General features: G+C 31.8%; 1 long non-coding RNA gene across 1 annotated transcript; it reads left to right on the forward strand.

Annotated features, from left to right (window-relative positions):
• The first annotated feature begins 930 nt into the window (after positions 1-930).
• Positions 931-7976, forward strand: LOC134248693 (uncharacterized). Its single transcript, XR_009988103.1, has 5 exons — positions 931-1147; positions 1522-1638; positions 7267-7364; positions 7715-7804; positions 7911-7976. It is a non-coding gene; the product is annotated as an uncharacterized LOC134248693 (long non-coding RNA).
• The last annotated feature ends 4687 nt before the right edge of the window (positions 7977-12663 follow it).

A 12663-nucleotide genomic window follows, 5' to 3' on the forward strand; every position in this document is an offset into this window, starting at 1 on the left:
TTACTTGAGGAATAGGTGTAAAATGTTATCGATTTTATTCCATTTTCATCCGACTATCGTCTCAATCATTTAGACGCATGTCTTTTTCACATATATCGAAGCGCTTTGATGATCAAGACTCAGAGGAACTCCGAGTGTTACTTACACGTGCTTTTAAACATGGCATTTCATGTGCAAAATTTGCATATACTCCAAACATTCACAGTGCCAGTAAGCCTGGTCAGCTTATTCATTCATTTTGTCTCGGTGCAGGTATGTCCGAACCTGATAATATAAATTTATTGACTAACCACAATGGTAACATGCGTTTTGTCGTACCCAAGAACTAACCTGTGTGCCTGAAGCCGTTAGGCCGACGGCTTTCGGTTTGGTTCGAAAGTCACCAAATCGCATTTTACCCGCGAACACAGTCAATAAATATTTTGCCATACCTTTTATTTAAATATGATTATGACACACGTATTATTTATTGTCCTTCGTGATGTAACCATGAGGTCCGTCACGTTAAAAACATCAAAGAAATCAGATGAGATTTAGCTCCGCCATTATGTGAATTAAGCGGTTCAACATCTCATGAACAGGCCCACTATCGACCTATTTTGTAATATATAGTATTAATAATTATTTTATAAATGGAATTATAAGTATTTTCACATTTTGAAACACATAATGTCTCCTCAAAATTTCTTTTGATCATATAAGTATACTGTAAACAAATATATGAGGTTTCTGAGAAATATTTCACGTTCGTCAATGAAATAATGATAGAACTAATTGGAGCAATTTATTGACAGATCCACTCAAAACTTAAGCATTGAATTCCTAACATGTAATAGATATGTGGAGTCTTTTGAATGCGTGTTTCATTACATACATGTCTAGAAATGAATTACATTGCCATATAGCTTTCTAAAATGTCTTATTTAGGCTTTTGAGTTAGCATGTCCAATTACAAAAACAACAGTGCAAAAAGTCTCCGAATGCCCTCGAAATGAAGAGGAATGGACAGCAGCTCCTATACAAAAAAAATGCAAAGCATTTGCCAGTCAGTGTGCAAATCCCGAAAGACTTGTGTATCATTGTGTAATTGGTCCAAATCACAATGAACTCCTTGAAGTTTGTGCCTATGGAAAGATTATTCACAAGGGTATTTGAAATACATATACACGTTTATGGTCATGCAAAATAAATAATTTTACCCAAACACATTGAAAAAAAAATAAAGTGCTGCTGTTAAGCAAATTCCTAAGAGAAGAATATCAGGAAAATGTGTACTATTTACAATGTATTTCCTCTAATATCCATGTGACTTGGTGGGAAAACATCCCAACTATATTACCTTATTGAAAAACATTGGTTTAAAAATTAAAATATATGAAAATAATTGTTAATTTTTTACAATAACTTCGATAATTTGCTGCTACAATTTATATTCAGAATGTCATAAATTTAATTCAAATGTGAATCGATTCTTTTCCATAAAAAGTTAATATTAAAAGCATCATAACGGTTATTTTGCAGGCTATTGTACAGAATATAGCCTCATAGGAAACCTTATTCAACAAAGTGTAGGTACAAACTGCTCAAATGACACTCATCCGTGCCCAGATAGTTACAATTCGACTGTGGCATACAAATGTAAGTGAAAAAAGTTTACACTAATATCATAAATTAACATCAATATTCATGTGCATACATATCTATCTGGGAAACACTTTTGTGTATTTTAGTTGTTTAAAAAAATCCCTTTTTTATTCATACTACAACAAAATAGTTGAATGAACCCTAAGGCAGTTTTTTTCTGGGATGGTGGGTCATTAATTATTTTTCTATCCGCTCATCTGTTTCTCTGGCAATAAGAAAAAAAAATATGACAATTTTATTAAGTAGAGGCTTCATGTACTAATGTTCCAATTTAGCTTGGAATACAACAGAATTAAATATAACAGTTTCTTCAGTGCAATTTCAATATGTGTGTTACTTTGTGATGCTGATTGTTTATGTATCACATTTTAGATATGTGTTGACGTCATCCTCGATAGTTTTCTTACTTAAATGTGCACAGGTCAGCGAGGTGAAGGATAGAGTTCGCACCTTTGACTTTTGCTGGTCAACCAAAAAAAAAAAAAAATCAGATAAAAAGTAAAGTTGTTTTTATTAGCTCACCTGAGCCGAAGGCCCAAGTGATCTATTCTGATCAAAATTTGTCCGTTGTCTGTCGTCGTTGTTGTCGTTGTCGTCGTAAACTTTTCACATTTTCAGCTTCTTCTCAAGAACTACATGGCCAATTTCAACAAAACTTGCTACAAAGTATCCTTGGGTTAAGGGGATTCGAGTTTGTTAAAATAAAGGGTCAAACCCTTTTCCAAAGGGGGATAATAATGAATTAAAGAAAAATTAATGGCATTTTTCAAAAATCTTCTTCTCAAGAACCACTGGGCCAGGAAACCAAAACTCATGTTGAATCATTCTCAGCTCGTGTAGATTAGAATTTGTTCAAATCATGACCCCAAGGGCTAGGGTTGGTTCAAAATAGCCGATCAAAGTTTTACATAGGAAATATTCCGAAAAGTCTTTATAAATCTTCTTCTCAAGAACCACTGGGCCAGGAAAGATGAAACCCATGTGGAATCATCCTCAGGTTGTGTAGCTTCAGGTTTGTTCAAATCATGACCCCTGGGGCTAGGGTGGGGCCAAACTGGTCTACCAAAGTTTTACATAGGAATATATTGGAAAAATCTTTTAAAATCTTCTTTTCAAGTTCTTCAAAGCCATGATTAGTGATATTTATATGGAATCATCCTCAGGTAGTGTAGATTCTAGTTTGTTCAAATCATGACCATTTTGGGGGTTAAAATTCAAGCCAGCCCCCCTTCACCTTCAATTAACTTTCAGTTCTGATCTGATATGTGCCTTTTCCTAGCCGATGTGCTCAAGTGAGCGCTGTGGCCCCCGGGCTTCTTGTTACTAATAGTCAGTTTGCCTATGAGTATAAAGAGTACAAACTTTAGAAGGAAAAAAAACATAAGATATAGTTGCAAAAAGATCATTTACAGACATTCTGATATAAAAATTAAATAGTATACATATGACATTTGCAAATATATTACCAAAACACGTATCTATGAAGCCTGATGCTTAAGGATGGATGATACAAACAAATGTTTTATTTGGAAGAGATTCAATATCGTGTCACATATTAAGAAAAGTGGATAATTCTGAATTCTTTCTTCTAGAAACTGGAAAATAAAATAGAATGGAAAATATTGGTAATATTTCAATAAAATAACAAATATTGACAACTCACACTCAGTGAAGGTTTACATGTGAACTCAAATTTCAGAATAAGTTCATTTGGAGCTTGAAGTGTAATACAAATTTAAAAAAAGGTATACTAAGCCAGGTGAATTTCATGAGGAACAACAAATCAGAAAAATCACAGCCTGATTTTTACCATTTTCTTTTCCCAATAAAATTCAAAATTACTATTATTTTACGTCTATTTCATATCGTAAGTTCTTTTGAGAAATAATTCTAAGAATTATTCACTTTATCTAAATCTATAACATTATATAAAGTGTCATCCAAAGAAAAAAAATATCGTATCGTCTGTCCATAAGTAGAGTATAAAATTGTAAGATAACATAAGTTCAGTAGTAGACTCTGAACACATATGAATTAATGTATTTTTTCAACAGCATCAAAATTACATGGAAAAATACTTGAATGTTTAAGCGTTGATAAGTGTTTCAGAAATGACTACCATGTCTACTTTTGCTGTGAAACAAGTTTAATATAGTGAAATTAATGTTCAATATACTTTTTAGATCAAAATTAATATAATATTAGGTATGTATGAAAACAAAATTTATCATATCATATCTATATTATTCACAGAAGAAAACATTTCCAAACATTACTTAATAAACCACAATAAAAAGTTATGTACAAGAGACATTTTCCAACTACAACTACCCCGGGGGTAGGGCGGGGCCACAATGGCTGATCAAAGGTTAACATAGAATTTATTGGGAACATCTTTTGAAATATTCTTCTCCAGAACCACTGGCCCAGGAAAAATGAAAAACATATGAAAGCATCTCTAGGTAGTATAGATTCAAATGTGTTGAAATCATGACCCCCGGGAGTAGGGAGGGGCCACAATTGCTTATCAAAGGTTTACATCGGAAGATATGGGACAATTTCTTTTTAAAATCTCCTCCAGAACCATTGGGCCAGGAAAGATGAAAAAAATTTCATAGCATCCTCAGGTAGTGTTGATTCAAATTTGTTCAAATCATGATCCCCGGGAATCGTGCGGGGCCACAATGACTTTTTTACATAGAAATATATAGGGAAAAAAGTTTAAAAAATCTTCTTCTCCAGAACCATTGGGCAAGGACAGATGAAATGCATGTGGAAGGATTCTAAGGTGGTGTAAATTCAAGTTTGGTGAAATCATGACCCCCAGGGCGAGACAACAATCTCTGGTCAAAGTTTTATGTAGGAATATATAGGAAAAATAATAAAAAAAAAAAATCTCTATATCTTATATCTTATATAACTTATTCATATCTTATAAACTCTATAATCACTGGGCTAGGAAAGATGAAACTCACATAAAAGCATAGGAAACATAGGAAGATATAGAGAAAATGCCTAAAAATCTTTCTCTCCAAAACTAATGAGTCAGGAAGAATAAAACTCATGTGGAAGCATCCTTAGATAGTGTTGATTCAGTTTGTTCAAATCATAACCCCCGGGGGTCATCAGAAGCTCACATAGTAATATCTAGGGAAAATCTTTAAAAATCTTCTTCTCCAAAACTACTGGGCCAGAAAAGTTGAAATGCACATGGAAGCATCTTCAGGTAGTGTAGATTCCAATGTGTTCAAATCATGACCCCCGGAGGTAGGGCGAGGCCACAACGGCTCATTCCAATTTTTAATCGGAATATAGGAAAAAAATCTAAAAAATATCTTCTTCTCAAGAACCACTGGGCAATGAAAAAATGAAACTCATGCATGTGGAAGCATTCTCAGGTAGTGTTCAATTTGTGACCCCCGGAGGTAGGGATTGTCAACAATAGCTGATGAAAGTTTAAATATATAGGAAAAAAAATAAAAACTTCTTCTCCAGAATCACTGGGCCAGGAAAGATGAAACTCACGTGAAAGCATCCTCAGGTAGTGTAGATTCAAGTTTATTTCAAATCATGAACCCCCAGGGTAGCGCGGGGCAACAATGACTGATCAAAGATTTACATAGGAAGATATAGGAAAAATCTCTAAAAAAGACCTTTTTTCCAAAACTAATGGGCGTGGAAAGATGACACTCATGTGGAAGCATCCTTATGTAGTGTTAATTCCAGTTTGTTCAATTCATGACCCCCGGGGGTTGGGAGGGGCCAAAATGGCTGATCAGAGGTTCAAATAGTGATATCTAGGTAAATTCTTTAAAAAATCTTCTTCTCTAAAACCACAGGACCAGAAAAGTTGAATCTCAGATGGAAGCATCTTCAGGTAGTGTAGATTCTAGTTTGTTCAAATTATGACCCCCGGAATGGCCGATCAAATTTTTACATAGGAATATAAAGGGGAAAAAAATTGAAAAAAAAATCTTCTACATAATCACGTGAAAGCATCCTCAGGTAGTGTAGATTTAGGTTAGTTCAAACCATGACCCCCAGGGCGGGGCAACAATGGCTAACCAAAGTCTTGCATAGAAATATATAGGAATTTTTTTTTAAAAAAAACTTCTTCTCAAGAATTACTGGTCTAGGAAAGATGAAACTCACGTAAAAGCATCCTCAGGTAGTGTAGATTCAAGTTTGTTCTTATCATGACCCCCGAGGGTAGCGCGGGGCAACAGTTGCTGATCAGAGAGTTACAAAGGAAGATAAAGGAAAAGTCTCTAAAATATCTTTTTCTCCAAAACCAATGGGCAAGGAAAGATGGAACTCATGTTAAAGCATCATCATGTAGTCTTATTCAAGTTTTTTCGATTCATGACCCCCTGGGGTATGGCGGGGCCACAATTGCTGATCAGAGGTTCATAAGTAATATCTAGGTAAAATCTTAAAAAATCTTCTCCAGAACCATTGTGCCAGAAAAGTTGAAACTCATGTGGAAAAATTTTCAGGTAATGAAGATTCCAGTTTGTTCAAATCATAACACCCGGAGGTAGGGCGGGGCCACAATGGCTGATCAAAATTTTACATAGTAAAGAAATCTTTCAAAATCTTTTTCTCCAGAACCACTGGGCCAAAAAAGTTGAAACTCATGTGAAAAAATTTTCAGGTAATGTAGATTTTTTTCTGTTTGCTCAGCTGAGCGATATGGCCATGGGCCTCTTGTTTATAAAATTGTGTAAAATTACATCACAATTAGTATACAAAAATAATAATCTAAGGTTTCGTTATTAATATTATTAAATCCTAGACTTTTTGGAGTCTGTAAGGGTACTTTACCTTAAAGAATTTCATCTGAGGATATAACAAAATCTAATCAGTTGAAAGAATACTTATTTTCTTATTTGAGGGCATTGTATTCCAAGACTCTAATGATATCTTTATTTTTTCTGTTACATTTTAAGGACTTAAAACTGTCTGGCAAGGTATCATCCTCAATGGATATTTCAACTATGTCTTTCTAAGACTCGATTTGTTTTAAAACAAAAACTCTCTAGGATTATATACATTGAGTTGGCCTTTTCTTAAAAAGTATTTTGCTTCATTTTTTTTCCTATTTTCTAACTTCAGCGGATTCTTTATAGAAGGTATAGTAGGACCCTCGTATGAGTGGGTTTTTCTGGATATTTTGAAATGAGTAATGTTCTATCATTTAATACTATTGTGAGATCTAGGTCGAACATTTTTTATTCACTGCTTTGTTACATGTTCTTTTTGTTATTTTTTTGTTTTGGTGTAAGAGCAATCATGAACCTTATATATGGTACATGTAGGATAAGCAATAGATTTTGAAAATTCCCCCCTTTAAAATCATTTAAGTTATAACTTGAACAAATCCCAAAAAAGACTTTCAAGTATCTTTTTCATCTTATAATTTATATAACGAATTTAACGATTTGTTGTAATAAAACTCAATCAGATATTTTAAAAATTGATATACACTGTACATGGTATGTCACAAGGATAATGGTTTCACATTGTACCTAAAGTTAACGAATTGCTTAGATTTTTATATGACGTACATATAAGATCTATAACTTTTTTAAGTGTATATGAACATTCTGGTTTCATTTCCAGACCAATCATGTTATGAATTAACAAAAAAAATCAACACCTGGAGACGAATTACCAAAAGCTACCACCACTCCCATTCATACATCAACCTTAAATAAGTCGTAAGTTGAATTGTTTTCATAAAGTTTTTTTAAAATATAAATATATTATAAACAGTTGATATCTAGATATGGATAACTTCCTTGCCTTCTTTGTACCTCGATACTCACACGGTTGATATCGCCAAAGCCACAGATTGCCTTCATTGATACTGACTTTTACGATACAATTAAAATGATTTGAGTTTTAAAAGCTTGAAAGAAGCAAACAAAGTCTCATTATCCCTACAGCATTTTTAAGTTCTGAATAAAGTAGAAAGTTTATTTAGGCTCATGTGAGTGTTATAAATTATAGAACTCATGCTTATTCTTTATAAGAAATTTGAAGATTCTTTTTCTTTTTATTGTTTTAGCTCCAAGAAGCAATCAGGAATCACTCTAGTCTTACATGCTGTTGTATGTATTGTATTTTCCATTCTCTGATGGATGTTTTGCTTATAATCGTGAGTATCAATGCAAGCCAAATAAAAAAAAAATAAGTGAATATTGACAGAAAAGTAGTGTATAAAAGTAAGACATCTCTTTTACAGCGTATATTTTCATTTTCAGGTACCAGGCATTTAATGCCCAGGAAATGTGTTCAAAGACATTGACGTACTGATGGTTGTTTACATGGACAAAATACCTTAAAATGTAGTGTTCAATCTATTCATATTAGTTTATAATATTTTATTACCTAATAAAATGTCATGAAAGCTTTATTATAATTCATTCTCATTACTGCACTGTTTATTTCAAGTTATTTCAAATATTGATCAAAGAGCAAGTAACTCTAGATTTAGAAGTAGGACACCATAAAATCATCAGTATTCAAAAATGATAAATGTTTAGGGTGGTTAATTTTAAAGGCAATTCATCCATAAGATTGAAAATTGAATCCATAAAATTTGCATGCTCTATATTGTTCATACTATATATTCTAATTATGAAAATTAACATATAAATTTGATCACATGAAAGAAAGTAATTTTTTTTCATTGTTTTTTTTTTAATTTCTGATTCTTATTTACACTCTACATTTCAAAAAAATGTGAAGTTATCAATTATATTTAATAGACGATTAATATATTATAAAAACATTTACTAATAAAAATCATAATTTATGATATGAAGAAATGCTTTAAAAAGATTTTATGGAGCTGAAGGTAATGTCAATACTAGTCTATCTTTTAATACAGTAACATTTTATGTTTATTCGTCATTTAACGTCGCTCTCAAGAATTTTCCACTCATATGGAGACTACTAATTTTTTGCAGATTTTAAAAGGTAAGAAATAAATATTTTAAGGGACAATATCCCTCTGCTCCACATTTCACGACTTTTTTTTTAAATTCCAAACATTGATTTTCAGCAACAACTATAACACTCAATTCAAATAAAAAATAGTTTGAAGTATGAAGCGTTGCTTACTTTTTCAGAAATAAATGATATGTCAAATCATGATTTTGAAGAAAATTTGAGATGGTCACTAAAAAGACCAATTATTTTTAATCTCACAATTAAATTAGAAATACGAGGTATATATAAAAATAATATTTACTCTCATACCTATCTAATTCCCTTTAGAAAACATACTGGAGCGATGCTTTTTAAATCAGAATATCAAATTGTTTTCTGTGCATGTAAAATAAAATGCATCCATAAGCAAGAGTTATCGTTCCATTATCGCCCTTGAAATTCTTTTTTAATGAAATAAAATATTAATTAAATGTTTATAAACAATTCTGCGGCTTTTAATTCTGTACAATTAAAAGACTTTCACGTTTAGAAATAGATTTTTTTATCAATTTACACCGTTTAAAGGAACTGAGTGTAAATGTTTTAGGTAAACTATTCAAAATAATTTTTGAATAAACTAGCAATAGAACTACAAATCAACCTCTGAACGATGGGATAGGTTTGCTTGAGTTAACAATAAAATAGTCCATATGATAGAAATTTGTAAACTCTGGCATGACAAATTACTGAATTTCATGACAAAATATCTGCAGAAAGTTATCTTTCTTATCTGTAGAGTTATCTCTCTTATCAGAGTATCAATGAACCTTAAGGAACTTTTGTGATGCATAACCCTTAAAATTCATGAGCTTCCTGAACTCCCTTCTCCAGGGCGCACTCAGTGGCTATGCCCTGTACCCACGAAGGTTCTCGGACCCCTTGCCTGTTTAAATGCCATAAATGCCGTTATTTCGTTACATACGCCACCGATTTCCATTAATTAATTTCTTATTTGTTAAGAGATTTTTTTTTAATTAAAAAAATATCCTGGTATCTTTACACAAATACTATTAAATGCATTCATATAAAAAAATAAAAGTATCCAGAAATATTTTATATTTTCTGTGCTTTTCTGAAAGTTATATATTTTGTGAGTTTTATTCTGAAAAATAAATTATAGAAATTTTGTATGGACCTTGCCAACATAAATGCAAAAAAAAAAAACGTAATTTAAATAATGTTTTAGGCAAAGCCTACATAAACATTAAGGAGTAGTATGATCTAGCCGAAATGTTGAATAGTTACATTTTGAAAAAAATTCAAATACAGTTTTTTATAACGATTGGAGAACCGTTTACTAAAGTAAAAAAATTGTTTTAATTATGTAAGTTACTTAGACAATTCCGTTCATTGAATCAAAAACAATTTTTTTAAATTGTGCCTTAATATGGAGAAACTATGTCAAAAGTCTTATCAAAGTTTAAAAGTAGAAATGGTAGAATAATGGATAAATCTAAATATTTTCTTTCTTTAATTACCATGGTTATATCATCATCGAAATAAAAATTCTCTGTACCCGCACCTTATGCAACAATGGGCCTCTCTTTATACGGTTTCATCCAAAGGACTGGTCTTCGCGTCCCACAGTGGGACTCAAACCCGAGACGTTAGATTCAACTCCTTACCTTTTTAAAGCAGACACTCTAACCACTGTTCCACGTCACGACTTTACACTTACCATACATGTTTACACAATGAATGCTTTTTAACTAAAATTCATTCATGTTTTTTCGTACATATACAGGTTAGAAATATAATCATTTGTAAATATTGTCACTTAAACCAACATTTAAAAATAAAATCTAAACGCTAAAGTTAAACTTATATTTTTTGTCATATATCCGGATGAAGGAAGCAAATATACAGCATTATCTTCTATGCATTGTTCGAAGAGTTTAGTCATACGAGTAAAAACCATAATAACACAGGGATATTTGTACCTATGACGGATATTACAATGGGTACATTCGTTACGTTTTTGTTGATTGTCATTTTGATTCTTTCAAATTGGTCTATCATTCCAAAATGTGAAAGGTGAGTAAATGACTGCAATTTCTATGTAATTGAATGAAAGACCTTTGTTACTAGAAGAGTAAAAAATCTAGTAGGTTACATTTTGTTGAGCATTTTCTTTTCTAGTTATTTTAGCTTCTCTATTACATGCTTTGTCTCAATCAAGAAAATGTAAAAAAAAAAAAAAAGATATAAATTAAAGTACTTTTACTTCTATTTTATTCCTTAACAGTATACGTGACGTCATACCTATGAACCAAATACACGTTTTCCTTTCCCTAATTACCTTGTATTCTCTCTTAAACGTTAAAGTGTGCATTTCAAAAGTATCAAATATTTTGTACAGAGGATTTAAAGGTTGCTGCCCAGATTACTAGTGGGATATCGAAAGTCAGCAGTGCAAAAGTAAGTTTGAGCAAAATTGAAATAGTGTTTTCACACAAAATCAAATATCTGACTTTTTTTCAAATTAGCTCAAAAAGTTGATGTTTTTATTACTGTGCAGGGTTTAGTTAAAGGGACACGTTTATAAAAGACAAAGAGACGACGAGAAAAAGTGAACGGATGATGACAACTGATATCCATCTTGTCAATTTTTTTTTTTCTTCTGTCTGTTGTTACTGTAGATTTCTTATCTTTCGCGAGTACTTGTTATCGCGAATTGGCTCTTCAACGTCAAAACGCGAGAATAATAATTCTCGAATGGACGGCTGGTCAAGAGTTTTTACATAGATTTCAGAGCCATAAAATAAAGGCGAGTAATTTTATTTCGCGTGTGGTGCTTCTCGCAAAAATAAGCGATAATTAAATCAAAGCGTATATTCAGGAATCTACAGTATTGTAATTGAACATGAGATAACAATAAGATCTTTTTTACACAATAAACATTGCCTTTTTTATACAGTAAACATTGCCCTAAAACACACCCATTTACTTCAAAATTCAAGAACATTGCAATTTAACAAAACCCTTTTTTATGTTTCATGTCTTTGACTCTCTAAAGTAGAAAGCCACATCTTTATAACGATGCTTGAAATGGGACGATGGAAGGAGTTCATCTAATTGGTATAATTGGGCAGAGTCATTTATTGGATAAATCGAACCAATCTCATTTTACCAAAGAATTCCAAAGTTCAGATTAGTTATCTTCTAAATTCTATGTAAACCTAAATAACCAAAAAGTAAATCTCAGATGGTTGAAATATGTCATGTTATATCATGGGATTGACGTTATGCAGATAAATTATTAAAAATTTCTTTTTTAATAATTAACTTCGATTTAATTTATATCAGTAGAAGTCAAAAGATATTAGAAATCACATATTATTGTTAATCTATGAAATCTAACTTATCTGCATATGTGTTATTAATTTCAATTGGTCCTGAAAAGTGAAGGACCCATACAACTAACATAGCGTCAGTAATCTTGAGTTATTTATTACATGTATTTTATCCCCTCACCCCTCCAAGGTCCTAATTAATACCAAAAACTTTTTCACTGTGTACACTGTCCTTTCTTACCTAACTTGATACCATACTGGTTTGAAATACAATTATTTTGTTTTTAAAAATGTTAGAGTATTTGAATTCCTCCATAAACATACATGTGTGATAAAATTAATTAACACGAAACCCCTTAGATGAAGGACCATTATTTAGACGAAAAAAAGGAAATGCAGATATTGTCCTGCATATTCTACATAAATATCGTTGAATATTTACCGTGTATATCCCTTTTGTTTTTTTTCTTCTAAGCCAACTGTGAATATTGATTTGAATACCATTTTTGTGTATACACACGCATAGAAATATACATGTACACAGAGTACATTGTACACGCTGAGTATATTTTTTTGTCTTTGTGCTTTCAAACATGTAAAATGTAAACATAAGGGATGTTTTGTTTTTTATTGTTTAGTGTGAGAAATAGGTGTCTAAACAAAACAGATGTGCACGTAGGCATATTTATTTAATGAAGCAGTAGCGCGCATCATGAATATGCCAACATAA

This window comes from Saccostrea cucullata, unplaced genomic scaffold (genome assembly GCF_032062105.1).
Source record: "Saccostrea cucullata isolate Sc308-1 unplaced genomic scaffold, CSIRO_AGI_Scuc_v1 ctg164, whole genome shotgun sequence".
NCBI classification, from domain to species: domain Eukaryota; kingdom Metazoa; phylum Mollusca; class Bivalvia; order Ostreida; family Ostreidae; genus Saccostrea; species Saccostrea cuccullata.